Below are 5,379 nucleotides of genomic sequence, written 5' to 3' on the forward strand. Positions count from 1 at the left end.
ATATAACACAGTTTCAGACATTCAGACAAAGGACCTATCCAAAGGACCATGGACAGACCATGTGGCATGGAACATTCCAATGGCACTGAGGTGGACTGAATTCAGCATCCAGAATCAAACAAAATATAGGCAGGATTTCAGCTTTTTTGAAGGCCTTTTTGTGGCTTTTTTGGGAAATACAACTTTATTTTATTTAATAAAATATATAGACCACTTAAAATACCCTTTCTTTACATCTAGATCTAGATCTACATGGTTTATTACCTATGGTCTGGACCAATACCCTTTTTTTAAAATAACCAATTGTCTAGCTAAGGGCTTCCACACATGTTGTGCTCCTGCCTAGATCAGGATGGAACATTTTACCTCGTATCTGCAAGTGACACGTTGCAAAATTCTTCTTAGCACTTGGCAGGCTGAGAGATCTCACTCTGAGGGCAGTTTGATCATCTGTAGTTTTACCTTTGGCCATAGATTAATCAATTAATTTCCAAACAAGAGATTTCCCAAATTTCATGAAAGACCTCGTCATGATTCCTTTCAAACTTTGACTTACATGCAGTGATATTTTGGTTTGGTTTTTATTTCTGATTGCTCATTCTAATGCAGCTTGTAGTTCTGATATTGAGTTATAAGCAGCACCTAGAGCTTAGAGCAGTTTGGCTAATACATTAGAAAAAAAGTGGCTATACTGACAATACTTGGATCTTATCATTGTTTGGGGTGAATAATACTGAAAAATGAAATTAAAAATGGATCTTTTGGGTTATAGAGGGAATTTTATTTCATCCTCTCCTATGGAAATTGATATCTATGAAGTGATATCCTTTTCTGCAGTGTCTCTTCTGTTTTCCCCTGGGTTTTCTGTGAGATCTTTGAGTACATGTAACATAAGACGACATTGTCACCATTTTAAATGAATAATTTAAAGTCAATGTATTAGTGGCACATTTCTCTGAAACCACAGATCTTTATGCTATTGTGATGTCAAGTGAAGAATACAGAAATTTAACTTATAAACATGAATGCAACTGTGCCAATAATCATTTTTACCAGCTTTTGGGAATCCCAGTTGCAGGAATAGATGCAGCATGACCTTTTAAATGACAAAATATGTGAATGATAAATGCACAACCTCTGATACGATATTTTTCCTTCAACATTATTCATGAAGTTGCTATAATTTCATTGCATCACCCTTGAGAGTAATTAATAATATTTCATATTTCTTAGGAAAGAGTAAATCCCTTTCCTCTATTTCCACACTGAGTGTTTCACTTTTCTGCCCTATGGACTCAGATATTCATGGAAACTCTGTGGAGTGCTTCAGATAGCCTTGTTTTTTGGAGCGGCTTTCTTTGAATCAGTTGTTCATTCAGACACACATCCACACTGTGATACTGTTAATTGCCTGAAATGACAAAAAGAGATAAAGTTGCCGGGGGAGGGTTTCATAACATCAATAAGGCAGGTGTGGGCATAAGCATAACTGTTGCCCATCACATCTTCTTTATTTTCTCTTTATTAGTGGTATTTTATGCTGCCCCGTAACTGAAGTTCTCTAAATACCATACATAATAATGGTTAAAATACAAGATAAATAATAAAAATACAGTTAGAAAAGAAAACACAGCACAAATTAAGCCGTGAAATATTCTTTGGCCCTTTTAGGTTTTAAATACAATTGGTGATTTTAAATTGGCTTTAAGGAAAGGTTAGCGGAGCCAAAGCTCAATCCAAATCCTAATGTTTAGTTACTAACCCAAACTACTCTTTAAATCACAAAACAATCCATCAGGACATATTTTAAGGTTATTTGTTATGTCAGGCTTGTCAAACAATGGTTTTCTTAACTATCTGTTTAAGAGCTTTGGCATGTCTCCATAGCAAGAGGAACCAACAAAGTGACCTTGCCTTCTCTTTGTTTCACTGTGTGGGCCGTTACTTGCTTCCCTCATCCAGCACAATCAATATACATTCTGCCATTGACCTTCTCCTCTCCACCCAAGCTGGAGCCATAACCACAAGGAATGGTCACTCATCTTTGCCAGTAGACATTATGTACTTGTTTGATCCAGGGCAAAACTGAGCATCATCTTTCCCCTTAGGATGTTTTGTATCCTAAAAGGTGGCAGTATGCAAACAGGGCTGGCACCAGGTTTGAGAAGGCCCTGGACAAAGTGCCTTACCACCACCTTTGAGGTCCTCAGGGAGCTTACCAGGCCCCTTGAACCAGCTGCAGCAAAAACAAAACAACTTAGGAAAAAACAAAGAGGCTGTTGTATTGCCACTTTTATAATGGTGAGGCCTATCCCTGAGAAACTATTGAAGAATTTCTCCTCCCTCTGGAGACATTTGGTGAAACGCACCCACCTCCATATCCCTTTCTACAAATAGAGTGGAGAATTTCAAGAGGCTATTTGCAGGAAGCTCTAGTTTTGTCAGTGTGCTTTTGCAAATCAGTTATGTAGTTGGGATGTGTCAAGGAGACATGCAGAAACTTCTGCAAATTGTGTATGAACTTTGGAAATGTTTTAACAAAGGACCAGTGACTTATTCCTGGTTCCTCTTTGAAAACTAGGCCAGATAATTTTGAACTCTATAATCCTGGGAGAAATTCTGGAATCCAAGAAGACATATCAGAATCAAGAATGTCAAACGTATCCCTAGGAACAACATAATCATGTGAACCCCACCTGCAATCTGAAGTGATGCAGTCTAGATGAAGGGACTGAGCAGGTGTCGGTGAGGGTGCTGGACCAGGACTAGAGAGATCCAAATTAAAATCCCAAATTAGGCATAAAGCCCATTGGATTACCTTGGACCACTCACTCTCAGCCTAGCCTATTACGCAGGATTGCCGTGAAGATAACATTTATTACAATGGATAGTACAATGTATAGCTTCTGAGTAAGAAATCCCCTTCCCTCCCATCCTCCAAAAATGACATCTGAGCTGATACTGTACCTTGCTGTGCTCTCAGACTAACACCAGTCAGCTCTGGATTCTTTGAGTTTGGATCATTTCCAGATGCAAATTCAGATTTGCTTTGTAGCAAAGCAATAAATATTTCACATCCATCATGGGCATTTATTTCACAGTTTGTGGCACAGCTAATATAGCACTAACTCTGTCAATATTCAGTGTGATATTTATTCTCCTGAGGGCTTTGTATATCTGAGGAGTTGCAATAGCTTAACTCAAGCCTTATGTGAGGTGGGGGTGCAAGAAGAGTTCTATTCCATCAAAAGCAACCCCCTATGTAGTAATCTGGAGCAAAAAGCCTCCCACCCCTGCAGCTGTTAATCTCTTAGTTCATAATAAGCACCCTAATTCACAACCCAGTAAAGCTAACAGATCTGCCAAATCTTGCAGATGTTCATTGTTTATACTCACTTGGGATTTCAGCAGTCTCTATGAATCTTGTTACAAATGATCATATATGTTGATTGAAATGCCTTTTTTTTTTACAAAAAAAACAGATTGTTCTGAATTTATTCTGTCTTTGCAAACAACAACAATATGCATTGATAAAGCACATGAGCAGTAATCTCTGGTTTTAAAAATTGAGCTGAAGACTAATGAACTCTGGTCTCTGCTTCTCCAGTTCTATCACCTTAAGCTGCTGAAAGATCTTATACACACTTTAAAAGACTGTGTCCATGCTCCTTTGCTGCCCCTATGCCTGAAACTCATCTCAAAAGATTTTCCTTATTTCTTCAGACATCATAACAAAACCCACAACTTCCACAAATCCTTCAGTTTAATCCTGAAGTCAATGGCTGGAATCCTAAACCCACAGAGCCAAATACTTGCAATGAAAAACACTTTAGCCCTATTTAGATATTCATCTTCTGGGTTAAATCAACCTGTGAGAGGGGAGAGTGGGGGGTAAACATCTTAGCCTCACCCGCCCCCACTGCCATCCCTGTCTTGGGTGTGTGTGTGACCGTCTACAGCAGGGAACCTGATCTACTTCTGTAGGTTCCCACGTGATGTATAACCCTGATTTTCAAACCCCACTAAAATGAATGGGAACATCACAAGATCCGCTTTTCTTTTATGGGTGAGCTATTTACAAGGTTTCCCTGAGAGGGAAAAATATTCTACAAGTTTCTGTCCAGTACTAGGGGGATAAAGTAAACATAGTTTAATGCCTCTTCTAAAGGATATACTATAAAAATAAAGGTGACACATTTTAACATGCTTTGGAGTGCCCCATTTTCACACTACAACAGTGTAATTTATTGGAAATTACCTATTTGCTTTATTAGGACTTGTAAATAAATAACTGAATAACTTCTAGCCTGTTTTAAGTTTTATAGAAAATGAAGAATGACTTGATTCAAACATTATTAACAAAGTCAAGCAATTCTTTATAGACACTTATTTCTAAATTAACAGAATCTGTAGGTGCAAATAGATGATGGATTCATCTTTCTTTCAACATGCACACTAGTGTCAGATTAGGTAAAGCATAGCCCTGTTTGCACCTCCCCAATCCTGAGCCCAGTTCACCTGTTCCAGGAATGAGAGACCTGTTCCCCTCTCTGAAGTTGCTGGTCTCCATATCCATCAGCTTCTGCCAGCATGGTCAGTAGTCAGGGATGTTGGGAATTGTAAGTCAACAACATGTGGAGGCCCACAGTTTCCTATCCTTGATCTGCTCTCATTAACACAACAACTGATTTGTATATATGCAGAACTAGGTTCCCACTTTCATGTTCTTTACTGGATGACTGTAGCATGAAGTGATGACTAATAAGTCATCGCAGATATAACACCACTGAAAGAACTTGCAAATAATTTCACATCACTTAAATGTAATGGTTTTCAGTAGTGTCAACCCACATATTCAGTTGCTAATAATCAAGAGTAGGTTCACGCATGCAAATATATCACATGATTTCTCATCAACAGTTTATTGGACACTTAATAACTTGACTCACAGCATAATGTTTGAACTGACACCAAAGAAAAGCACAGTTCAAGGTGAGGTAATATGAAAGGTCCATCTGAAGCCTTCAATTGTAAACCGCCAGAGAGCTTCGGCTATTGGGCGGTATACAAATGCAATCAGTCAATCAATCAATTTCAAATAGCTCATTCACATTCACACAATTACGTAAGCAATTACATGATATTGCAGTCACTGAGTGAAAAATACATGTATGTGTGAATTGGCCACAAATACACAGATGTTCATGCATGTGTGAGCCATAGACTCTAACATTTGAAGGCTCATTTGGAGTTTTATATTCACATATCTAGGAAATGCTGGGAAAAACAGAAGGGAGTAGAAAAAAAGAAAGGCCAAACAAGAGATGGATTGATTCCCTAAAGGAAGCCACAGACCTGAACTTACAAGATCTGAGCAGG

At 38.4% G+C, this 5,379-nt stretch overlaps 1 long non-coding RNA gene across 1 annotated transcript; it reads right to left on the reverse strand.

Annotated features, from left to right (window-relative positions):
* Positions 1-230: 230 nt before the first annotated feature.
* LOC133390083 (uncharacterized) lies at positions 231-4,664 on the reverse strand. Its single transcript, XR_009764304.1, has 3 exons — positions 4,519-4,664; positions 3,397-3,458; positions 231-1,411 (listed from the first exon to the last, which is right to left on the reverse strand). It is a non-coding gene; the product is annotated as an uncharacterized LOC133390083 (long non-coding RNA).
* Between the last annotated feature and the right edge of the window lie 715 nt (positions 4,665-5,379).

The sequence above is a fragment of the Rhineura floridana genome, chromosome 1, assembly GCF_030035675.1.
Source record: "Rhineura floridana isolate rRhiFlo1 chromosome 1, rRhiFlo1.hap2, whole genome shotgun sequence".
Classification (NCBI taxonomy): domain Eukaryota; kingdom Metazoa; phylum Chordata; class Lepidosauria; order Squamata; family Rhineuridae; genus Rhineura; species Rhineura floridana.